The sequence below is a fragment of the Felis catus genome, chromosome C1 (assembly GCF_018350175.1).
Source record: "Felis catus isolate Fca126 chromosome C1, F.catus_Fca126_mat1.0, whole genome shotgun sequence".
NCBI lineage: Eukaryota > Metazoa > Chordata > Mammalia > Carnivora > Felidae > Felis > Felis catus.
Window position 1 is genome coordinate 68324186 of NC_058375.1, and position 26097 is coordinate 68350282.

The following is a 26097-nucleotide window of genomic DNA, read 5'->3' on the forward strand; positions in this document are numbered from 1 at the left end:
ATGTGATATAAGTAATTCCTTCTTATTAATTATCATTTTAAGCCTTATACCTACCACCTACATCATACACAAACTTGTCTTTTATATTAAGCACATGGAGACTTATTATATACCACTCTCTTTTTATCTAACTTAATCATTATATATATATATATGTATATATATATTTCTATTTCTGTTTCTATTTCTATTTCTATTTCTATTTCTATTTCTATTTCTATTTATTTCTATCTATGTTTGAATTTACCTAAGTTTGTGGGTTATTCCTATTTGGCTTGTCTCCAAACTTACTATAGAAAGTTGACTATCGTGTGACACCACAAGGAGGAACAGACTGTCCCCAGGACCTGGACTCACCAATAAAACAACTCTCGTCAGTTGTGTGTGTGTGTGTGTGTGTGTGTGTGTGTGTGTGTGTTTAATGCTTAAATTTATGTATTTTGAGAGAGAGAGAAAATGAGAGAGAGCAAGCAAGAGGGGCAGAGAGAGAGGAGAACAGAGGATCCAAAGCAGGCTCTGTGCTGACTGCAGAGAGCCAGATGTGGGACCGTAATTCACGAATGGAACCATGAGATCATGACCTGAGCTCAAGCAGAGGCTTACCTGAATGAGACACCCAGACGCCCCTCCATCAGGTGTTTTAAGAAACCTGAACACAAATCTAATGGGAATGGTATAGAGTTACTCCTAAAACTATGTCAACTTTCTGTTCTCCTGTGGAACATCCTTTAGACTTTTAAAAAAAAAAATTTTTTTTAACGTTTATTTATTTTTGAGACAGAGAGAGACAGAGCATGAATGGGGGAGGGGCAGAGAGAGAGGGAGACACAGAATCGGAAGCAGGCTCCAGGCTCTGAGCCATCAGCCCAGAGCCCGACGCGGGGCTCAAAGTCTGGGACCGCGAGATCGTGACCTGAGTTGAAGTCGGACGCTTAACTGACTGAGCCACCCAGGTGCCCCCAGACTTTTAAGTTCAAATTAGGAGTAATCAGTGCCTTTCATATTCAATCTTCTTTAACTCATTTTTTTTTAAATCATGGTTGTTACATCTTAACATGATAGAATAAATGAATCAGTCAGGAAGAGTAAAAAGCAGCCAAAAGAAATGCTCAAGCACCTTTGTGCATTTAGAAACATTGAAGTATATTGACAAATAACAGAATATTCCTGGGGTAAATTTAAAAGTGGGGAAAGAGCAGAAATATATATATATATATATATATATATATATGCCAACTGTTACCTGATATGTTAACTATTTCGATTTAAGGATAGTACATTCTTTTAGTGATAACCCTAAATAAAACCCAAACCTGCATAGGAATATATATTCTTTTCCAGAAGAAAAAAATAAGTTTTAGCAATGTATAAATGGAATCAAGAAGCCAAGCATGGTGAAGTCTTACCCACATTTCCACACACATACTCTCAATCACAGGATGATTAGAGTGCAAAAATACGCGAGATGTTGACCAGGTTATTTTTTACATTGGATGTAACTTGAAGTTTGAGTTTAAACAAGGTATTTTCAAGCATATTTCCTTTCATAAAACGTTTAAAAGACATATGGAAATGGAGACACATGTTTAACAATTATAAGATAAGTTCATTTGAAACTCTTTAGAATAAGACTGAAGTTTTCTAAATCGTGGTGTCTCTGATTTTCAAAAGACTAAATCAAATCCCCCAAAGAAAGCAATTGTGATGGAGTTAATTAAGACAACGTTGTGGCTATATTTGATCATTTTTAAGGAGTATAAGTTTCTAAAGGGTATAGGTTTTCATGTTTTAAATTGTGTGGGTCTTCACTATGAAAGGGCCAGTTCCCCATACCAGATGTTTTTGTATACCTGCCAGGGGCTACTTATACACGCATAATGTAGGGGAATAAATCCCCTGATGATCTGGCTGTTATAAATTTAAATTTAAAAATAAATTTGGGGGCGCCTGGGTGGCGCAGTCGGTTAAGCGTCCGACTTCAGCCAGGTCACGATCTCGCGGTCCTGGAGTTCGAGCCCCGCGTTAGGCTCTGGGCTGATGGCTCGGAGCCTGGAGCCTGTTTCCGATTCTGTGTCTCCCTCTCTCTCTGCCCCTCCCCCGTTCATGCTCTGTCTCTCTCTGTCCCAATAATAAAAAATAAAAAAAAAAAACGTTGAAAATATAAATTTGAAGACTAATTGATCTAAGTCACATAACAAAATTCAAAAAATACACCTGCATTTCCTTGTTAGCCTTGTGAAACCTAATTATTTAGAGAGCATTCTTTTTTTTTCTTTCTCTCTTTCTTTTCTTTCTTTCTTTCTTTCTTTTTTTTTTTTTTTTTTTAAATAGCACTTGCTTAAATCTTAATCTCTTTTCTAGTTCAAAAGACTGATTGGACCACAGAGGAGCAAAACAGCTTGCCCACGTCAACAGATCATTTTATTTGGGCTCCAGGTTTCTGAATGAACTTCCATACATGCCCTTGTAGACATCTGAACTCCATAAATCCACAGGTGTTTAAGGAGCCCTAAAGGCTGGGTCAGATAGCAGACTTGTTCCACTATGACTTTATAAGGATTTCATACTGTGTAAACAACACGTGCAGGGATTTCTCTTTACTGCTGGATAAAACCAGTAGCAGGAAGAGCCACTTTTAGTTTTCTTCCTTAAACAATGATGTGGTTCAGTTTTATTTCCATTATGAACTCTGTACAGTAGGTTATCTTGTCCACAGTGTAGGTAGCATTTTCTTTCTTTACTTCACAAACAGGATGATTTGGCACAAAGCCTCTTTAAAAGGAAAAGAAAAATAGCCACCTTAGAAAATGTATTCTGTTACAATGATATTTCCATCTTTCCATGTACTACACAAAGGAAGAAACTGTGAAATGCCCAAATATCATTTATTTGTTCTTCTTTAAAACTAGAAAGCTTGCTTATCTCAGATACCCTTTCCATAACAGAAATCTGAGTAAAGTTAGTATAAGTATATAACAGATTATACCCAGAAAATGCCTGAAAAATCCAGTTTTGTTTTACTTTAGAATAATGCCAGGGGTGCCTGGGTGGCTCAGTCGGCTGAGTGTCCGACTTCAGCTCAGGTCATGATCTCACAGTCTGTGAGTTCGAGCCCCGCGTCGGGCTCTGTGCTGACAGCTCGGAGCCTGGAGCCTGCTTTGGATTCTGTGTCTCTCTCTCTCCCTCTGTCCCTCCCCTGCTAACCCTCTGTCTCTCCGTCTCTCTCTTAAAAATAAATAAACATAAAAAAAATTTTTTTAAAGAAATTATGCCAGAAACCAGATTTAGACGACAAATTCAGAAAGAAAACAAAAAGCCTCACAGAACACTAAATATACAATATGCCTTGAATGATATGACAAACTATAATATTCAAATGTCTCTCTATAAAACAGTATTAGTTCAGCTTAGACTGGGAACTTGAGTCTAAGGAAGAAAAGCAAGGAATTGAAATGAGGGAAAATATACTTGAAGAGCGAAAATAAGGTTACCTACCTTTGTGGCGTACAGTAATTAGAAACCGGGGGAAAAATCAAAATCATTAGGGGATTTTCAATATCAGAAGAATTTAGAGGAAAAAGATAAAGGTCTACAAGAAACGGTTGTGTGAAAAGTCATAATTAACCCAAATAAAAAGCCTGGAGTCTCCATGTTGCTCCTGTTCTAAGATTTTAAGTGATTTTAGAAATGTGTTTATGATAAAAGTTTTCTGTCACCTATTAAAATGGTATACTTTGAAGTGTATTTGATATCAAAGCAGAATGAAAACATTGAAATGTTCCTTGATATGGTCTAAATGCTATGTCTGTGCCTTGCTTTAAATGCAATGTTTTAATTTTAAAAATAAGTTTCTAGGATGCCTCAAGATCAATGAACACAAGTCCCCTAGGGAAATGATAAGTTTTTAGATGACATTGCTACAGAGTACACACAGGTATCAACACGTACCAAAGAGTCTTGTGACCTTTCCGCATTAGAAGGTTGCTGAGGAACACTGCCCCTGCCTCCATGAAGAATAAACAAACATTTGGGAAAGAGAGAATCAGATCCACTCAAGGAAACATTGATTAGCAGTCCAGCCTGATTCACCTATCAATGAATCATGTATAAATGATGAATCAAGTGAGCGACTGAAGATCAAAGACCATCGGCACGTAAAAGTAAAGACTCAGAGTTAACCTCCACGTGAGATTAGACGTCTACTGAGCCAGCGCCTCTGCCCTCCCTACAACACCCCTCCTCGTGCTTTGTGTGCAGTACAGCATCAGTAGTTTTCTAATACCTTCTATATTTAAGCCACTGAGCTAGCTTTCTCATGAAAACGTGCCTAAATCTTTCCTTTGAACACCCTCAACAGGAAATTGTAATTTCTGAGAGGAGTTTGGTTTTGAAAACAGGCATGAGTTATTTGTAGCCTTGTTCAGTGACTCAGATGAGTAAACAAACCAAACAGTCCACATGTGATCAAAACCCATGTGTGCACTCCCTTGGCCTTCACCGCACTTTAGTGACATCATCTGTTTATAAGGCTGATCTTCCCACTAGACCACAAGCTTCTCAAGGTCAGGAATCAAGCTATTGCCATCATTCTATTTCAACTCCTAGCACATTGCTCATTGGTTGAAAAGAACTCATTTTTTTTTGTATGGTCCATAAATTGCTTTTGAAGGTATTATTCCAAAAGAGAATCATAAAACATGAATATCTTTGTGTTAAGCATTAACTATTTGGATGAAAAAAACATACATGTTCTGAAATTTAAAAGCTAAATCCCTTTATGTATAGGTCAATGCAGAATATCTACTATAAATTGACAAAATTTCAATACAGTGCTGATAGATGCAAATTCTTTAAAATGGATGTCATGTTATATATCCTTATTTCTTTTTTTTTCCTCCCCGAGTGGCGTGTATAACTCTGAACTCATCTCTCGCTTCCAGAGTTAAAGAAACCTTCCTTCATGCCTTTTGTTCATTTGGAGAACACATGAAAGTGTATTTCTCATGCTCTGCATATATGAGTTGGAAAATCTACCTCACATTTGGCAGATTTATGACTGAGGAATTTCTAATTCCATTTCTAATTCTCATTTAATTTCTAATTCTAGTTTGTGATTATTGATTCAACAGGGGAACAGTAACTGCACCAAAATGCACACCTGTTTGAAAATGTCTTAAGACTTTACAAAGGAGGCAGGAAGTGATAAGGCTACCAGATAGAAGGAACAGGCAGGCTAAAGGTTGTATCAGTTTAAAGTCAAGAAAAGAAAAGGGTCTAATCACACTGAAGTTCTAGCAGTAAAAGTCCATTTAAAGATATATTTGAAAATGGGGACGGGCGCCTGGGTGGCTCTGTCAGTTAAGCTTCTGACTCTTGATTTTCGCTCAGGTCATGATCTCACAGTTCCTGAGATCAAGCCCCCCCAGCAGGCTCTATGCTGACAGTGCTTAGGATTCTCTCTCTCCCTCCTCCATACTCTGTCTCTCTCTCTCTCTCAAAATAAATTTTTAAAAAACATAAAAAACTAAAATGGGGAATGTTGCTGAAGTACAAAGGAACTAAAGTTGTATACTCAATAACATTGCTAACTCCCACGAGCATTCAGTTATGTTCCAGAGTTTGAGGCAGAGGTTATCCAAATACACATTTACTGGAAGAATGGACAGGCTGAGGAGGAGATACAGAAAAATGTACACAAATCTCAGTCTAAAGTATGTTTCCACACAAATACTTAGAAACTGCTGGGGTTTTGTTGTTGTTGTTGTTGTTGTTTTAGCTACACATGGTAATATCTTTATTCAATGCAGTGCAATAGTTCAGTAAAGAGTACGTGTGTTTTGTTTGTTTCCAGGGGGAAAAAAAACTGCCAATCTCCAGTGATACTCCTTTCATCTTTTTTCTAATCTAATATTTTGATTATATTTATCTAATAGGTTGAAAACTCCCATGACTTTGCACAGGTGGTTTGCACTAATTAAAAAAAGAAAGAAAGAAAGAGAAAAGAAAAGAGAAAGGTAAATGTGGAACACACATAAAAGGCATTTTTACATAAATGTCTCTGTAAAATGACCAAAGAAGTGAAGAACACTTTAAATTCCATTCACTTTTTTCATATCAATTTTCAAGTAGATTTGTGTATGTTTCATAAGTTCAAAATTCAGTTAAATGTAAAGAACTTTATTCTGATAATGACAGTCTATTGACCGAGAGCGCATGAGAATGAGAAATATAATACAACCTAGAAATACTTAGATTGTTGCTAGAGAAAAATGGGCTATAAATGAGGGATTCTTGGGCCCAGACGTGCTATAGTATGAATGTGTTTCTAATCATTGAAAATCATCACCGTGCAATATTTAAACTAAGAATGCTGCATTTCTAAACTTGGAAAAACTGATCTCATGTGAACAAAATCGTCCTCAAAATTGGATATAATGTTCAATAATCTGAGTTCACAGAGACGTTTTAAACAGCAAGGCATTTAATGTTGCCATCCAGATACTGCTCTGATGTCTGAGTGCACGTAGATCCGAAATTTGCTGATGCGGGAGCCGGTGAGCACACTTCCTTTCTGGATTTCTTCCCCATCCAGAAACAGAACAGGAAGGTCATTTGTGGGGCTGGGGGCACCAAAGAGTATGTGTGCGAGTAGTACGAAATGACTTACTTGGATTATGATCTCTTTGGACATCGAGCATGTAATGCATATTTTTTAATCTAGAAAGAAACAGAAAATATATGTAAGTGATACAGCCTGCAAAAAAATAAAAATTCTTTTTAAACTATATATATATATATATGTGTGTGTGTGTGTGTGTGTGTGTGTGTCTGTGTATACACACACACACATATATATGACACTAATACTAGTGAGAAACACCCACATCTAATTGTTATATGCTCCTCTAACCATTACAAGAGGCAAAGCCATTGAACCTCAAGGAGATCTGCGAACTATATTTCAGGAGCAAGCAAACAAACAAAATCCTAAAAAAAAAATAAATGCGATAGCCAAGCAGATGAAGTATCAGGTTTCCCTGGATGTCACAACACAGGACAGTGTATTACTAAACCACTGGCTAAACTTCTAGTGAAAGAGTATTTGCTGTCTATCAAACGTAGGCCGATGGTTGCAATAAATACTTCTCTCCATATATCACTGGCTACCTGCCTATCTGTAATTTCAGGCCTTTTGAAATTTTATCTCATGAAATATTAAGATACGCTTGTTCTCTGCTATTTTTAGGCCTGTTTCTCAAAAGTGTTCTATTTGTATAATACATCAAAAAAGAAGACAGTGGCTGTGTGTTTCTTCCCTTTGTTGGGATATGTGGAAGGAAGGGAGTGGAAGTTATTTTGGGCGTGAGTTTGTCTCTGGTCAGCTGAAACACAGCAGTGAAGTAATTTCCATTTAAGTCTTGGCTTTGCCACTCAGTTTGTAATAAGCCAGCAGTATCCCACGGAAATCAGAACACAAATCCCTAATGGTTGCCAGAGAAGACACAGAACATCAGAAGAATTACATTTATAAGGTGGAGGGAGTGGTCAGTGGTCTTTCACAGCACAAGCCAGCAGCCTCATCAGAAGTTAGGGTCGGTAGATGCTATGTACTTGTTCAAAAGCCTCACAATTGTGTAAAAGATGGTGGCAGCTGGGTTGTTCTCAATCCGGTTCTTGATGTGAAGAAAATAGGAGGAATTACTGGGTGCGAAGGACAAGATGGAGGCACTTTCTGAAGCAATTTTACATTAATAGCTCTCTTCGCTTTTAAATGAGCTGAATAGCGAAAGGGAGTGTCAACATTCCCCAACTCACGTCTCCTTCGTGTTTTGACAATGTTCCCTGACCCAATAGCATCAAGTTTTGCAAACTCTCTTGCCTAAATGGCAGTTCTGCATATTAAGTTAGCTCTGTTTTGCTAGGGTGTCAGAATCTTGCTGATTTTCACTCACTGATGTGGAAGACTTGCTTCTATCAATCAGCAACATCCTTAGCAGTTTATCCATTCCATGTAAACTGAAGCAAGATGTGGTGTCCCATTTTTAAAATTTTGTGTATACTCATCGTTTTTTATTTTTTTTAGCGTTTTTTATTTATTTTTGAGACAGAGAGAGACAGAGCATGAACAGGGGAGGGTCAGCGAGAGGGAGATACGGAATCCGAAACAGGCTCCAGGCTCCGAGCTGTCAGCACAGAGCCCGATGCGGGGCTCAAACTCACGGACCGCGAGATCATGACCTGAGCCGAAGTTGGCCGATTAACCGACTGAGCCACCCAGGCGCCCCACTCATCGTTTTTAAAAGTGTAATCTGGAGGCTCTGAGCCCCTCTTCTAAAGGTGGATGATTTACTTTTGAAATGGCTTTTCCCTGGGCAAGATCAAATGCCCATGCGCAAACCAAATCCATAAAGTAACTTCCCCATCATCTGCAATGTGTTTCATGGGAATAAATAATATGGTCACACAATTTTCCTGGTGGAGAAAACCTTAAATATCACCTATGACATTTATTTCATGTCACCGCAGAGGAACATGACATTCATTTCTTGTCACCGCAGAGGAAACAGAAGCTCAGAGAAATTAAGTAACTTTCCTAAGAGAGAGTAAATCACACTTTGGTGGTGGGGTACGGGCTGGCACCCAGAAGTTTTCATCCTTAATCCAGAATTCTTATCTGAATATTTACAAACGTTACTCTAAAAAGTGTACATCACAACTTCTCTTTTACAAATTTCCTCTCCCTCTTCTCTCTCTCTCTAGTTCTCCAGTTTTAGTTTTTCTTCATCTTGAGAGTTAGAATTAACAATTCTGTTCCTGGAATACTTTGTTTTAATACATTAGTTACCTTTTTTTTTTTTTCAATGCCTGTGCTCAAGGCCATCAATAGCAAAAGTGTTCAGAACTACACATTCCATATAACGAAACTGCTAATCTACACTACCATTTTTTACTTAACAAAATTAGTCTGCCCATGTCAACCCTGGGTAGGCATGTTGGCACTTAGAACACAACAGAGAACCACATTTGTGACATAGAAAGATAACTATTAACTCCTTTTAAGCTTTCAAATGCCTCAGAAATGTTGGAGCAAAGGATCTAAAAACTGCAGATCGTATTCAAATGAATCAGGATAGAGCAGATGGTTGAAGAAGGCACACAAGCAAGAAGGAAATCTCCTGTTCTCCCTTTCTGATTGCTTTGCCCACAGAGGAATAACGATTCAAAGAAAATCAGTAATCATGGCGGATGTCATTAGCATATTCCCAATAAGGCAGCTTACATAAAAATTCCCAGAGAAAAGGAATGACTGCTTGAAGATCAATGTGCAAAGAGCACATTTCCAGCTGCTTGCCTTCTTCTAAAATGTGAGCTATTTAAGACTTTTAAAAATTAAAGTTTGTAAAAGATATGGGCAAACACTGAGTGTTGTTGAAATTAATAATGATGGTTGTTATAAGCAAAATAAAGCAAGTATATTTGCAAGTGGTCAATGATTAGAATGCTTTAGTATCTTATCCTTCACATTTCTTGATCAAATTCCACTTGGGCTGCAACAAAGTCCAAAGACTTATTAAAATATTGAATATCCCTTTTCTTCTCACCCCACTGTAACGGAAGATTAAATAAGTCACAGTGGGGCACCTTCATTGCTTTATCGTGAAACCATGTGGTAAAATGTGTTTTTCCCCCTCTTGATTGATGAGCAGAAATCACTGAAACAACCCGACTACTCTAAATAAAAACTTGCACGAAACAATTTCAAAAGGGGAAAAATTCCAATACAGGTAGCTATGAATTTAATGTGTCAATACTGAGAAAACATTTTGGAAGATGTGTTTTAAATTAAATGCTGAACGAGAAAATAATGACTTAGAGTCATATATTACACACCTGATGAGAGTTTGTCATCGGCATACATCTCTTGTTGCCCTCTTGTATGGTTCCTACACTTCTAGTTCCTGAAGGGACACAAACATCCATTTTGTCGAGGTTGAATATTTAACCCTCAACCATGAGACTAAAGTATTTCCCCTTTATAGGAAGAACAGCAGTCACCAAATATATAAACACCTTAATCAATAATAAATCTCCTCGTAAATTAACCATGAGACACAATATTGGCAGGTCTTCTTGTTAAAAAGAGAGGACCCAGGTAATGTTATCATTGATTGGACCAGTAGGAGGCAGATGGTTAAATAACACAATAGGAAATGTCACAATAGTTTTAATTTTATTATTGAGACCCAAATTTCACTGGCAGTAGACAGATTGCCTTCATTTTTCATCCATAAAACAACCATCTTGAACGTTTCATCAAAAAGAACTTTTCTTACACTGGCATTGCAACCAATAAAACCTTTTATGCATGGCAAGTTGGCAGAAACTATTAATAAAATGTCTGTCGACTGCACATCTCTCTTTTTTTTTTCTTTAGCAAAAAAGGGGGGAAATCATTAATTACAGTTTCTGTCACACACAAAAGAAACAGTGATTGTGCTGGTTTCTTAACAGCCTGAATTCACCTAGTGACCACCTCTTCTGTTGAATTTGAAAAGGGATAGGTCCTTATCCATCTAAACAAAAAGCTACAGAGCAATCAGAACACATTGCCTGTGTCTGCCTGGGCAACAAATGTGGTATTTTAGGTTGACTCTGAAAGAGGATTATGAATATGGATAGAATGCAAATACTTCATCTATCTTAATCAGAATACAGGAATTCAAGCTGTTGAGGAAAAAAAAGACCTTAGAATTCCCATACAAGGAAAGAAATTTTATAGTGCTTATTGAATTTAGAAGACAGAGATTAGAAATGAACTTAATGAATCCGTTCATCAGAAGGCAAGCAACAGACTTAGCAACAAGTGTAGCTCAATTACCCTGATGACAAATAAATATAATGAACTTTCAGAGAGGGAAACAACTGTTTAGCACAATTAAAAAAGAAAACGATTCTCCCCCCTTTGCCTTTCTACCTGACACAAAGGTTTTTTTTTCCTCTATTAACTGTCTTTAAAACCCTCTCCATCCCCCTAAAGTGATCTTTTCTCAAACGAGTTTTGCAGTATGTTGTGCACAGTGGAAAAGAGAAAGCACAACCACGCTATTTCTGTCACAAACACAGAGAACAAAAGGGCCAGGAATGATACGCATAGGTTCCTTCTGAATTTGCAACAAGGTTTTCAGCAATAACACAGTGTAGAAAGCTGCCAGTTTTCTTTATTATTTCAATTTATCTGCTCCAAGTAAGTCAACCAAAAGGTCTAGGTAGCCAGGTTCAACTTGTCTGGGTTCCCCATTTCTTTCACGTTTAATGCATGCATTTATTCCAGGCACTAGAGTGTTGAAATGCAAGAGCTTTTCTTTTGTTTTTTATTTAAAGAGACTTTCTGATTGAGCGTACTTTTTAATATGAATACTGACAATGATCAGTCCATGATGCTATAGGTTTTTAAAATATGCCCTACAATTATTTTATGAATTTAATGAATCAATCTACAGGTTTATCACAAGTTTATGTTGTAATATATCTGTATTCAATTTCCAGCTCTACTTGTGATTAGTTGTGTGACTTCAGGCAAGTTGTTTAACCTTTCTGTGCCTCAGTCTCCTCATCTAAAAAAGAGGAAAATACCAGTAGCTACATCATACAAAGATTAAATGATTTGAAGTCTATAAAGTCCTAGACCCCTAGTGGGACATAGTAAGTGCTATATAATTGTTAGTCATTATTATGAACTGGCCCATTTTCATTTGATCCAAAGCCAAAAATGTAAAGATGTGAACTAAGTTTTAGTGCATACACTAAATCTTATTCATTCTTGACTGCTAACAGAATAGGTATGGTAAAAATTCTAATGAGAATTTTACAGAATAAAAGTAGGGACCACTCAATTTGATGGTTAGAGGACAATAACACTGGTAATGTTCAAGTATGTGTTGTTTCTTTTCTGTTAGGAAAAAAAAAAAAAAGAAGGCTATAAAAATCTGCCCGGTATCAGAATTGATATCATCTTGTTTGTAAAGTCTGAATCCAGAGTAGGAGATGACTGTGCTGTTTCTTACTCTAACATATGCATATGTACGTATGATATATATATGGATGTATGTATATATGTCATCTTTACAATCTTTTTTCAAAAACCTCTGTTGAATAGAACTTTATTACCACTGGTTAAAAATGTCATATCCCAAGAATCTGGCAAGCATTCAGAACCATTTAATCTTTCATCAAGGTTTAATCAGAAGAGGTTTATATCTCTTTTGTGCATTGTCAAGTGCCCACCACAATTTGTCTTCCCCATACTGGACTGACAGATTGAGCGAATAAGCAAAGAGCCGGAACATTGGAGCATAATTGCAGTGTCAGCACTGTTAACTGTATTTATGAGAAGAGAGTTAACACTATGACATTAATAATTTCATCAGATTACACATGTTTGCTTGACAAACAAGCAAGCTATTCTCTTTAAATTATCTGTGACTAGTGCCGTTTTCAGCTGGAGAACAGCCACGAATTCCAGTTTAAAAAGAAAAATAAACTCACCAAAACACCATTCAACTTACATTGTTATGTTTGGGGAGAGGAAAAAAAAAATTAAGTCTTTAAATATTTGCATTGAGCCAGATTTCATAAATCGTGGTTTCCTGTCAATAAGAAAGAAAAAAAAATGGTTTGGAACGTACAATAAAAAAGAAGGGCCAGGAAGTATAATAATTGTGTCTAGCTTGTACTGGAGTGTTCAAAAATAGCTTCAGGCAGAGACATGAAGTCTTTTAGTTTGCCTTGACTTTTTAAACCACTCGATGCTCACCTGCAGTGGTTTCTGTGATTTGTGGCAGCTTACCAAAGGCACAGGATAATAAAGACAGTTTGTTACCCTCTAATTTTGGAGGGGCATAACACATGAAGCTTGTACAGCAATCTCTTACCTACATATTTCACTCCATAAGGGGAAACAATAAGAGAGAACATGACATGTATTAGAGAAGTAAATTACAATGTTATACTCTTTGGTCCAATAAACCATTGTGGGCTGTCATGCTCCTGACTACTGAAGTGTTGTTTTATGCTACAGCTTAATCAGCTGGGTCTAGGCTGCGCTTTCATACGCCAGTGCCTTAGGCGGCATAAATGCTATGATTCACACACGTGATCACAGGAGCCTATATGGTGAGGTCTGCACAACCTGCCATGAAATTATTGGCCCAGGTGATGAATCTCTTTGCACTTAATTTAGAAGAGGGAATGGACTTGAACCCGATTGTTAAAATTATCACAAAACGTCAAGCTACCTGTTTGTCTTATTTAATAGGAGCATCTTGCTGCTATTGGCTCTAACAAAAGTAATGTTTCATCATTGGAGCCTAGAATCTATGCCCTTGTGAGAACCTCTCAGGCAGAAAGCATCTGTATTTATGAAGCTTGTGTGAGGCAGCATAATGTTGACCTGAACGCAAAAAGTTAAAAAGAGATATATTAATGACATCAGTAGCAAGTCCCAAAACAAAAACCCACCACTTCTACAAATACATACAAAATCAACTGTCAAAGGAAAGTATTTGTACTATTGTTTTTATAATTCTGCTAGGAGTTTTGTATTCACTGTCATCATTCTAAAGCAGTAAGTATTGATGACAAACCAAAAACAAATAACATGATAGTAATAAATTATATGTTTATTATATATATGATATATATATCATATATATTCACACACGTATGTACATAATCTCCATTACAAATACATAGAGTATTACAACGCTGTCTTGAAAAAACCGGCGACACCTGGGTGGCTCAGTCAGTTAAGTATCCGACTTCAGCTCAGGTCATGATCTTGGGGTTTGTGAGTCCAAGCCCTGCGTCAGGCTCTATGCTGACAGCTCGGAGCTGGAGCCTGCTTCAGATTCTGTGTCTCCCTCTCTCTCTGTCCCTCCCCTTCTTATTCTCCCTCTCTCTCTCTCTCTCTCTCTCTCTCTCTCTCTCTCTCCTTTTCTCTATCAAAAATAAATAAACATTAAAAAAATTTTTTAAAAAGGAAAAACTAATAGATCTGGTGAGTAAGAAGGAATAATATATTTGTGGACTGAAAAAAAAATCTCAATTCAGTAACTTAGAAATCATATCACTAGAGCTTTAAAAAAAATGAAGAAAAAATATTAATGAAACATATAGGTAAAGCAAATTTTCCCTATTATCAAACAACAGAAAGCAAGTGGTGGCAGCAATGTGGAGAAATTGAAGCCCTGTACATTGCTGATGGGAACGTAAAATGACGTACCACAGTGGAAACAGTATAGCAGTCCTCAAAAATTAAATCTATATTACCATATGATCTAGCAATCCCACTTCTTAGTACATACCCAAGAGAATTGAAAACAGGAACTTGAATAGATATTTGTACACCATTGTTCATAGTAGTATTATTCACAATAACCAAAAGATGCAAATAACTCAAATGTTCATCTACAGAGAAATGTACAAAATGTGGTATACACATAAAGTGGAGTATTATTCAGCCTTCAAAAAGAATAAAATTCTGACACAAGCTGCAACACAGATAACCTTGAAGACATTATGCTCAGTGAAATAAACAAGACACAAAAGGACAAACATTGTATGCGTCCATTTATGTAAGGTGACTGGAATAATCAGTTCATAAAGACAGAGAGTAGAATAGTGGTTACCAGGGGCTGGGAAGAGTGGTGAATGAGGAATTATAGTTTAATGAGTGCAGAATTTCAGTTTGGGATGATGAAAAAAGTTCTTGAGATGGTTAGTGGCAATAGTTGCAAAACAGTGAATGTATTTAATGTCACTGAATTGCACACTTAAAAATGGCTAAAATGGTAAATCTTATGTTATGTGTGTATATATATATATATGTTTAATTTTTTTATGTTTTACTTTTTATATTTGAGAGAGAGACAGAGAGACAGCGAGCGAGTAGGGGAGGGGCAGAGAGACAGAGACAGAATGCGAGGCAGGCTCCAGGCTCCGAGCTGTCAGCACAGAGCCCAATGCAGGGCTCGAACTCACGAACTGTGAGATCATGACCTGAGCCGAAGTTTGACGCTTAACTGACTGAACCACCTAGGTGCCCCTGTTATATATATTTTACCATAATAAAAAAGTGTCTTAAAAAAATAAAGTCCTTATCCACGCCCCCCCCCCAAAGCTAGATGATATCCAGAACTAACAATTTAACTCTATCAGAAAGGACAAATATAAATGTACTAACTTCAGTTACAGTAAAACCTCAAAGTCGTGGGTTTTAAACTGATGTCACATGTTCAAGCTAGGTCAAAAATTCCTATGTATTATATAGATACCCTTTGGTATAGAGACCCGAGGTGCTCATCAGTACCCTTAGTTTCTGGGGCAAAGTTCGCTGCTGTTGCAAAGTTCGTTGTGTAACGATAGATTCGATGCCCGTATTAGAAAAATGCCGGTAAGAAAGTGTTTACATTTATAAAATTTACTCTGTTTGCTTCTTTATACAAACACAGCATTTTAGCGCTCAAATTATGAGTAAACTTTTATGAGCTTTACCAAGGACATCTGATGATTTGTCCAGAAGTACCTCCTGATAATGTATTGGTAGACTGTTCTGGAATATTTCTGCTCTGTAATTTTTTTTCTCTTTTGTTAAATGTTTATTTTTGAGAGAGAGAAACAGAGCGTGAGTGGCAGAGGGACAGAGAGAGAGGGAGACACAGAATCTGAAGCAGGCTCCAGGCTCTGAGCTGTCAGCACAGAGCCCAATGAGGGGCTTAAACTCACAAACTATGAGATCATGACCTGAGCCGAAGTCAGATGCTTAACTGAGCCACCCAGGTGCCCCTGCTCTGAGATTTTACTAGCTGTCTGGGCCAGCTTCTGTGTGTATTCGGGGTGCGGTACAACTTATTTCGGGTGCTGTAACTTGACATCCGGTTTAGTAATAGTCTACACCCGGTTTTGAAAGTGTGCTTTATGCCTGATCATGTGTGTATTCTGGTTCACTCATCTAGGTACAGAGCATGTCTCTGTTTCAACATTAGCATCAATTACAACAGCAGGATCCTGAAACCAGGAATTGAGAAACACCTGACTTTCTATTCTGTTGTGTTTTTACTTTCTTACATCTACCTCAGTTTTTGATGTGGGATCAATATCATTACACCATTTTCGTTAATATCATTTAGAAAGCACCACATTATACACAAGATGGGCCTGAATGTTGTGCTAAAGATCATGACCGGTGAATTGGTCCTTTCCTTCTGCCTGGAGGAATTTCTGTTCCTATTCTGAGAGACACAGACTGATGAGCATGCAGAATTAGAGGGAATGCAGAAACCAGTAGGGCAAAGTAACCAACACTGTGGCACTTGCATCAAATACAGGTTAAGAGCAAACTTCTTTTAGTGTGAAATCCAAGAATATGATGAGTCTGGAAAGAGCAGGACCCAAATGGCAGCACCTTTCTAATTAGCCCAAGAAAGGCTGTTTCATAAAATATTAAGAACTTGAAGGAAAGAGGTGGATTTACTCTGGTAAAAGGTTCATTTAAAATTCTGTGAGGTCAATAAATTACCACTTAAGATGACATTTCCCAAAATGTGTTCCAAAGAATACTTGTTCTAAGCAGGGGGGTGGGGGTGGGGGTGGGGGGAGGAGGGGGGGAGAGTCCCAAGGTCCAATTGACTGCTACCTTAGATCTCTGTTGGAGATTGACAAGCAACACTGAGCTATTATCAAAGGCCTGTTAAGTCCAGTGATAAAGAAGATAGTTGAGCTTCGTTTAATCCAGTCTTTCCCAAACTTGTTTGTGACCTTCAACCACTCCTTCTCTCTCCCCACCCCCATTCATCAATCTAACAAGTGTTCACAGAGGGCCCACTCCAGCCAGGCAGTGTTCTAGGCCCTGGGGACATGGCAGTGAAAAAAAAAAAAAAGACTTTCTTTGGCCAACTGTATGATTAAGAGAAGACAATGAGAAGACAGCGCTGTACATAATGTGTCAGAAAGAGTTAAGCGCAACTGAAGAAAACATTTCAAATAGCAAGGGGAGAGCGTTGCTGTTTTAGAGAAAATGGTCTGGGTTAAGATGACAGGAGGTACCGATGACATGTGCTGATTTGATCAGTTGCTGGCAGACCAATGGCAGCACCAGGGGAATGTGAGAGCTAACACTCCCCTTGAGAGGGAGCCCCTCAGCACTCTCTCTTCGACTGAAGAAGGCTGACGCTGATAGCAAAGTTCTGCATAGACACACTAGCATTAAGCAATTCTAATAAGGGATTGACTCTGCTCGTGTGGATGGGCAAATGGCTCATCTTCTAGTGGCAAATGAACTATTTGGGGCTTCTAGGGGATTGTTCATTTACTAATTAATTTATAAATTGTGTGCTCCTTGGGTTCTAATTAGTGGCATTCTCCTCCGTTGCCACGTATTATGGAAATGTGCTACTTTCAAGTCCTCCATTTCAAATTGTATGATGGCCATTTATCTTGCTCCTTGATGAGAAGGCAGCATGACCAGTAGGAACTGGTCATACACTATTTGTCATAACCAGAAAGGTAGCTACCAAGTTGCTGAGCTGTGATGAGTGGAGCAATGACAGGGGACTGACAGGTTTGCTGCCTGAGTTGATTCTCAATATCACAAGAAGGGGTTCCGTTTACTATCGTTGTGATCAATACTGAATGACTCCTTCAAAGGTAAAATCATTTAGAAAGCTGGAAAGTTTACCTTATGGTACTTGGGGACCCATCCCACTTTCTACTTCCTTGGTAGAAATATTTCCTAGTTGCACAGCCAGCTACGTAGTTTGTGGAGTTCAGTGCAGAATTAAAATATGGGTCATATTGTTCAAAAAGTGAGGGCGGGGGATGGTATTAAAGGTCCTAAAATACACAGATTTCTTTTCCTCTTGTACATAGTCTCATTCTCATGACTTATGTTGGTGTTTATTTGCTACTTCATGCCGTACTAAGTAAATTTTAAGCTCTCACTGTGAATTTTGCCAATTTTATATCATGCAATGCCCATTTTTATAAGAGCATTTAAGTCACACGGAATCACTGAAATCACACAACTCCTATTTTGTATCTTAGATATGTATATGCATTTTATTCTTACCAGAATAGTGGAAAGACGACACAGAGCTAACTCGGTTCGCTTTATTTCACTTCTTCATTTATGCACATTCTACCATCACTCTCCACCTCACAGAAGAGTAGGAAGGCTGAACAGGAAAGACCTAGGTGTCGCCCTACATTTTGCCTTCTATGTCATCATATCACCACCACCTCAGTAACAGACATAACCCATTTCCCTTGTGCTCACTTTGAAACTCAGTGAGCTTCCACACACACGTGATGGGCCCACTGGAATTCAGTGATCATTGGGTACCACAGATGCTCTCTGTTCATGGGAGATAAGGAACAAGAGACACATGTATTGCGTGTATCTCCTTGGTTTTTGTCCATGCTCCATCATTCTGTGAGACTTCATACAACACAAATCCAAAGATAAAAATATTAAGAATGTCATACATCAAACTAAAAAGTTTCTGCCCAGCAAAAGAAGTAATTCACAGAATGAAGAGACAACCTAGGGAATGAAAGAAAAAAATTTATAAACAATATGTCAGTAAAGGGTTAATATCCACAATATATATGGAACTCGTGTGACTCAATAGCAATCATGGTCATTATCATCATCATCTGAGTAAAAGATGGACAGGAAACCCGACTAGACATTTTTCCAAAGGAGACACACAAATGCCAAGAGGACAAGAAAAGATGTTCAACATTGTTAATGATCAAGGAAATGAAAATCAAAACCATCATGAAATATCACCTCACACCTGTTAGAATTCTAGGCAATTCTCAAAAAAACAAAACAAAACAAAGCCAGGAGACACCAAGTGTTCATGAGGATATAAGAAAAGCGAACCATTGTGCACTATTCATAGGAATCTGAATTGGTACATATATCATGTAAAACAGTATGGAGGTTCCTCAGAAAATTCAAAACAGAGCTGCCACATGATCTAGCAACTCCACTTCTGGAATACATAATGGAATATTATTCACCCATAAAAAAACATACAATCCTGCCATTTGCAACAACAGGGATGGACCTTGAAAGCATGATACTAAGTGAACTCTGTTAGGCAGAGAAAGACAAATACTGTATGATCTCACTTATATGTGGAATCTAAAAAAAAAAAAAAAAAAAAAGCCAAGCTGATAGAAATAGAGAATAAGGGGCGCCTAGGTGGCGCAGTCGGTTAAGCGTCCGACTTCAGCCAGGTCACGATCTCGCGGTCCGTGAGTTCGAGCCCCGCGTCAGGCTCTGGGCTGACGGCTCAGAGCCTGGAGCCTGTTTCCGATTCTGTGTCTCCCTCTCTCTCTGCCCCTCCCCCATTCATGCTCTGTCTCTCTCTGTCCCAAAAATAAATAAACTTTGAAAAAAAAATTAAAAAAAAAAAAAGAAATAGAGAATAAAATGGACTGAATGGGCTGGAAGGGTGGAAAAAATGGGGAGACGTTGGACAAGGGTACAAATTTCCATTTATAAGATGAATGAGTCCTAGGGATCTAATATTCAGCATGATGATTATAGTTAAGAGTACTCTATTCTGTACTTGAAAGTTGTGAAGAGAATGGGTTTTAAATGTTCTTACCACACACAAAAGTACAATTATGTGAGGTGATGGATGTGTTAACGAACCTTATTGTGATAATCATTCCACAATGTAGACAAATCAGATGATCACATTGTACATCGTAAACTCACACAGTGTTCTATGTCAATTATGTATCAGGAAAAACTGGGGGGGAGGAATGAAATTCACAGAAAGAGGCTAAAAAGAAGGCCTAATTAGTGGGAAACATAGTCTGATAAATCAAACTGATTCCAATCTTACTAGTCAATTTAAATAACGGAATTGGTTAACAGCATCAAATCTGGATTAAAGAAAGGGAGAAGAAAGAAGTTGTTTCAATACAAGACTTTCACTGGCTGGTGTCACATGATATCCATCTGATTATACGGCTCATAATAAAGCATACTCCACAATTATTGAAAAATAGGAATTTCAAGACTGTGGCAGCAGAGCATTAAATCCTGAGGCCCTGTGCCCGGGTTGTATGCGGGATATCACCTTTATACAGCACAAAGTGGGGACCATAGATGAGGTATTGCCATCTCCCAAGAAATGTTACAAACTCTGTTCCTTCATTTATTTTCCAGATCTACCTCTGACATAACCTTTAGAAGATGAAATATTCACCAAGAATATATATTAAATATTAGTTTGAAAATAGCTTCAGGACTTAGTTTGAACAACTAAGCTCAAACTGCTCCCAGCCCATGTGCCCTTTTTCTGTAGGCTCTATTCAAGAAGTGTGTGATCCACTAGAGGAACTGTTCTTCCATCTTTTAATGCAATATCGTAGCTCCTCTTTCCCTCTTCTCATGCTAAAATCGCATTTTGATTAAAGTCACCCTTTGCTTCCTCCTTTCTTTCAACCACTGCCACATTCCTCGCCCATCAAATCCCTGTCTTGCAGAATGATTAAAATCTAGAGTAATGGAGTAGCACAACTGCCAAAATGAATCGGAGATCAATGCACAACAACACACAAAGCCAACAGGCCCGCTCGTAACTCTGATACCCCATTAACTGCATCTTAGGGTCTAGTGGCCTTTGCTTCTCTTGGGGACAATACAGCTCTCGTTCAGCTCAAGGTGTACTGTCTTTTTTTCGTGGGAAATCACTTAGAAAAAAACACATCAGTGACATGCCAAAAACGATGCCGCCGATATTAGTAAGAAACAAAAAGCTGCTTCCCGGCTCATTCTTTAGCACTCTATCTGCCATCCTACACTGTTTTGACCTCCTGCCCTATTCACGTACGTGCTTTGTAACCCAAGTGGAATAGACAGGCTTTTGACAGACAGTTCGTATGAATTTACTGTAAACCTGGTGCCTGTCTGCATTGTGGAAGAAATCATATTACCAGATTCCTAACAAGAAGCATTATGATGTTGGAAACTGTTAAAAAAAAAAAAAAAAACCATGAATGAAAAAAGCCTCCTTTACACAGAGCCTGAAGAACTAGTTCAAGTAACAAAGCCCTATTTTTCCATCTTTTATGTAAAGCAAATGGATTAACAACTGGCACCAAGCTGAACTGACACCTGCCTCACTGTGCCAGGCAGGCTCTCTATTGAGTTGTTTGCACCAGCCATTTCTTGTGTGCAAACAGGAGGAACTTGTTCAGGCAGCAGCCGTGCTGAATGGGATGTGAGGATTTAGTGAAATACATGCTGGGGACAACTTTCTTAATCCTTGCAAGTCCGCCCGACAGAGGGAATTCCAGGGTGACAGATGAAGGAAGACCCCGAGGCTTTCTCTGCGCACGTTCAAGTCCAGAAAAGGAAGTTTGTGGAGCTTTGCTACATATTCGGCGTCTGTTCACTCAACAAACACCACCGTCAGGAGCAAAAGTTAAATGAATGATGGTAATAAACACACCGGTACCACCCACTGATTCAAGTGTCCTGATGCCTCTTTGGAAATCAAAGGAGTTATCCTGCTAATGAACTAAATTAGACTGAACTAACATTCATGTTAATAATTATTACTTACAGGGCTAGCTGTGTTGGGCGTGATAACGATAATGTGAAAGCTGAATATAATAATATTTCTCAGGTGTCTATCCTCCAGTTGAACGCACATTCGACAAGTCCTCATGCGGCCCGAGTTTGCAGTCTGGAGGGAATTTTTTCAGAGTATGGATGGCAGATTAGGTCCTAGGTGAGCAATGAAAAGAGGGCTGAAAAACAAAATTCCTTATTAAAACCAGAAGTGTTAACCTGACAAACACACTCATTCAAACTCTTTAATACTATATATGAAATACATATGGTACTCATTTTCCCTTAAAATGAGCCATGATAAAAAACAATTTTATATTCTCAAGGCTAGAACCAGAGAAGATATGCATTGGTGATAATATTGATTTTTTTTTTAAATTCTACTGAAAGGCCATTACTAGACATAGGTTATAGTTACAGTGAAAACCGAGAGCTGCTTTTAATCCGCTGGGGGGGGAAAAGTTATGTTGGCTCCTTTTTGTCACTGTCAAGGTGTAGAAAGAATGAAAAATACTTTGGTGGATTTCATTATTAGTACACATGAACAGTTTGAACTCTCCATTATTGGGTTGTCTTTTTTCATAGTCAGTGCCTTTTTCAGGCTCCTTTTAAAAAACTATTTGACAAGAAAAAAATAGCTTTCTGGGTGTGATATGTGAGTATATACAAGTTTTCACAAGTTTTCACAAGAAAGTAAATGAAGAGCATGCCCTGCAAGCTTAATCATATTAACAAGGGACACAATCAAAGCTTCACATTTTTAACTACCTCTTAGTGCTTAATGTGAACGTTAAACAAAGACTGTGTGGAAATAGTTCCTGATCTTGGACCAAAAAAAAAAAAAAAAAGTTTTAATAAACAAAATAGATCCCTACCCTTCAGAGTAAACATTATATTAAATCTAAAATAATATGAAATATCTCAGGTAGCGACAGCCAGATACAACTGTCACTCAACTGTTTTGAATGTGGGGTAACATCCTTCCCAAATAAATCATCTTTGGCAATCAATGGTACCTACTGGTACCTCGAGGGATGTTGTCGCCCTTTTAACTAAGACCACAACTAAAGAAGATCACAGACTCCTCGATACACAGATGACTAGGGACCTTTAGGATTGTTCCTTTAATATTTTAGTCCTCCAAAAGCATTGCTGTTAATAAGTATAGGTAACCTGCACCTCTTATTTTCTTTGTGTAGGGAAAAAGGGTGACCAAAAGAGTTTTTTTTTTAATTTTTTTTTAACGTTTTATTTATTTTTGAGACAGAGAGAGACAGCATGAATGGGGGAGGGGCAGAGAGAGAGGGGGACACAGAATCGGAAACAGGCTCCAGGCTCCGAGCCATCAGCCCAGAGCCTGACGCGGGGCTCGAACTCGCGTACCGCGAGATCGTGACCTGAGCTGAAGTCGGACGCTTAACCAACTGAGCCACCCAGGCGCCCCAAGAGTTTTTTTTTTTTTTAATTAGTAATTTCACTTTTCCCATCGAAGTTTAATTGTTTGATATGATTATACTTGCCACATGGTTCTTCTGTGCTGCTTCGTCTTTTAAGGCAGGCAAGGTGAGGCAAAAAGAAAAACACATTTCATGTGAAAATTTGACTTTGACGCTATTTGGACCAAATTACAGAGAAAACAATGTTCTGGAAATGATTATTTTTTGTTAAACTTATGAAGTGTCAGGATAGGCCTTAGTGAACCAAGCAAGCACATTTTTCAAATTATTTCAGTAAAGGATGGAGAGTTGTAAAAACAACTTTTTAAATCTCAACATTTGGTAATAGCTCTGTGCCTTTTTTCCGTAGAGGAATGCCATCTCTTTAATATGTAGGTGTTTGTCCGTGATGCACATCTGCGTGAACTTAGCGTGAGTTTTACCTCATCGTGCTAAATGAGCAAACCAAGTGATTTTAAACATGTGAGCCTCCTACGTCTTAATATGTGAGTCTCCAGCCTGCTGCGGGTAGCCTTCAACAGTTTATAGTGTGATGTTTCACATCAATTAAAAAAAGATGAGAGAACGGGTTAGTTGAAGACTTTGTTTCCTTGTAATCAACTGTAAAGAGACCAAGGTCATGTAACAGATTTCTTCTTCTTTCTGTCTTAGCCAGGAAGACTATGTGAATGCAAATTGCTTTATTGGTGAAGGGAATTAAGATTATAAAAAGCCAGGCTTAAAGAAGTGCAAAATCAGGGCTGTGTCGGAGCAGGGACAACATAATTGTGGTATGGATTCCCATATGGGACTAAATTATCTAGATTTTAGTAATGTCAGCAGTTCTGTGTAGTTGCTGGAACGCGGCCAATGTGCCATATTTGCTTCATTTTTTAAGACGGTTCTGATTCTACGCAATTTTAAATATGCAGAAAGCTAAAAGTGTTTGGGTGTTTTGGTGGCACTTCTCAGATACATGTCTATGCATGTCAGGAATTTTATTTGACTATTAAACAGGAAGTGACGCTGACGTGGCTCTATTTTTCTAAGCGAAATGCCATTTATTATCATTTCTCTCTCAGCTATAAAATCGTCCTAGTGGGGGGGAAAAATACCCACTTCTGTGAGTACACATCAAGGTTGTCTTCTTTTACAGTGTACCATGCAGTTATACTGTTTTGTAGCAACTCAATAAAGCTGATAGTTTTTCTGGGTAATTACCCACAGCCCCCTGCAGGACAAATTAGCATTCATGACCTGAATAATGCTTACTAGAAAGAGTTCAATGGAATTTACTTAATCAGAATCATTGCTTTCTCTTGGCTAATTTTTTTTTACCTACTCCCCAATGCCTGGTAACAGCAAATATCTCTCAAGCCAGTGTTTGATAACTGACAGAGGAAAAAAAAAAGCATGAATCTTTACATTTTGTAATGTAATTGTGGCCTTAGAAAAATGTATATTTTTGTGTGAAAAATTAAAATATCTATCTTCCTTAAATTTTTCTATTGGGTCATTTTCTCTTTTTAGTGCTTACCGATTTTAGAAAAAGAGAGACCTTCCATTTTGTAATTAATCCTGAACAGTCTCTCAGTTTGCTGAGGACAAACCTGCACAACTGGTCACGACTTCGGAGTGGAAATTTGGAGTATCTCTGTATCCCTGGGCATCAAAAAAAGCTGAGAACTTTGTTAACAGACTGTGGGTGTTGTTTTTGATGATTTGATTTCTATTTTGTTTGGCTTTGATTATTTATCTGATGATTTGAACCAAAATTCCAGGCAATATGGTTATTAGAATATTCAGGGAAATAAGAAGGAAGAAGTAACATTAATTGAACTTCTACTATGTGCAAAACTTCCTGAATCAAAAGCTTACTACACTGTTTCCTTGTGTGTTGGTTTTTGTGTTTATGTGTAACGTTCTTACATCTTTAGAAAGGCAAGCAAAAGGAAGTCTTAACCCAATTCCATTTACTGAATCTCTAATTTGCAAAAGATTTCTAACCTGGAAAAGGAGACATTTCTAAAATGCAGTTGCAAATCAATGTCTTTGCAGGACAACCCTCATCCTGATCCGGTAGAGCAGTCCGTGGCAGCGCAACCTTCTTGTAAACGTTATGTTAGCCGGCTTCTTCCCGGTACCTTTTGTGAATCCCCGTGACCCAGCAGAGTAACAGAATGGTGTGACCTACTGGGACATGGGCTCCTGGATGGAACTTTGCTGAGGGTTGGAGAGGAATGCAGTTAAGTCAAGCTAAAGGATTCAGGTCTGAGACAAGATCCGAAAAAGCCAAGCAAAATCAGGGTGGTCGTCAGTGTTTCTCCGTACTTCAGGCAGTGGAGACACAGGAATTTTCTGTAGGCTAGGGAAACTTGTCTGGAGGCTTAGTTTGTGTAACAACCTTGCAGTTTTTACTTAAGTGGTGTGGTTGTTTGGGTTTGCATCTTCTGTTTGTTTATTGTTTATTTATTGTATGTTTATTGGAGGTGACTTGAGGGGAAGCTGATGGAGATTATATGGGGTAGTTAGAGCCCCACAAGGAAACCTCTTGGCTCCTCCACTGATTAGATTCCATACTTCAAATGTACTTAAAACCGTTCAATACAACTGAAAAGAGGGATCACTCACTCAGGCCCCTGTGCCATGCAGTGCAGAACTGAATGTGGTACCTAATTAAGTTTCCTGGGGTGCAAAATGGTTATCCCATTTCTAAATCTAAATAAATCAAAATGTTTTTTCAACTTTGGGGGTTTCAGAAAACCCGCAACACATTTTTGCACAGATTTTCCTTCCAAACACTAGAATATTGCAAGGAAAATTCAATCCATATGTTTCAGATTTACGTACAGTCGTATCAAAATCTTGTGCTGCAATTGACATTTGATGTTCATGAAGTTTTCTGAATGCTTTTTATTTGCCTTTAACTCAAGAACAGAAAGTTGATTTGTCAAGCTTATATGTACCAAAACCTCCAAATATTAAATTCGGGTGGAGGAGAACAAA

The 26097-nt window shown here is 38.1% G+C and overlaps 1 protein-coding gene and 1 long non-coding RNA gene across 2 annotated transcripts in view; one reads left to right on the forward strand and one right to left on the reverse strand.

Moving 5' to 3' along the window:
- The window catches only part of ADGRL2 (adhesion G protein-coupled receptor L2), a 623946-nt gene that overhangs the window by 160856 nt on the left and 436993 nt on the right, over positions 1 to 26097 (forward strand). The gene's annotated exons all lie outside the window — the stretch shown is intronic.
- LOC111561759 overlaps positions 6157 to 26097 on the reverse strand; it is a 167129-nt gene continuing 147188 nt past the window's right edge. Inside the window, exons 10-11 of the long non-coding RNA XR_006584427.1 lie at positions 21648 to 21834; positions 6157 to 6717 (exon numbers count right to left, since the gene is read on the reverse strand). This is a non-coding gene — a long non-coding RNA (uncharacterized LOC111561759). The remainder of the gene's footprint in view (positions 6718 to 21647; positions 21835 to 26097) is intronic.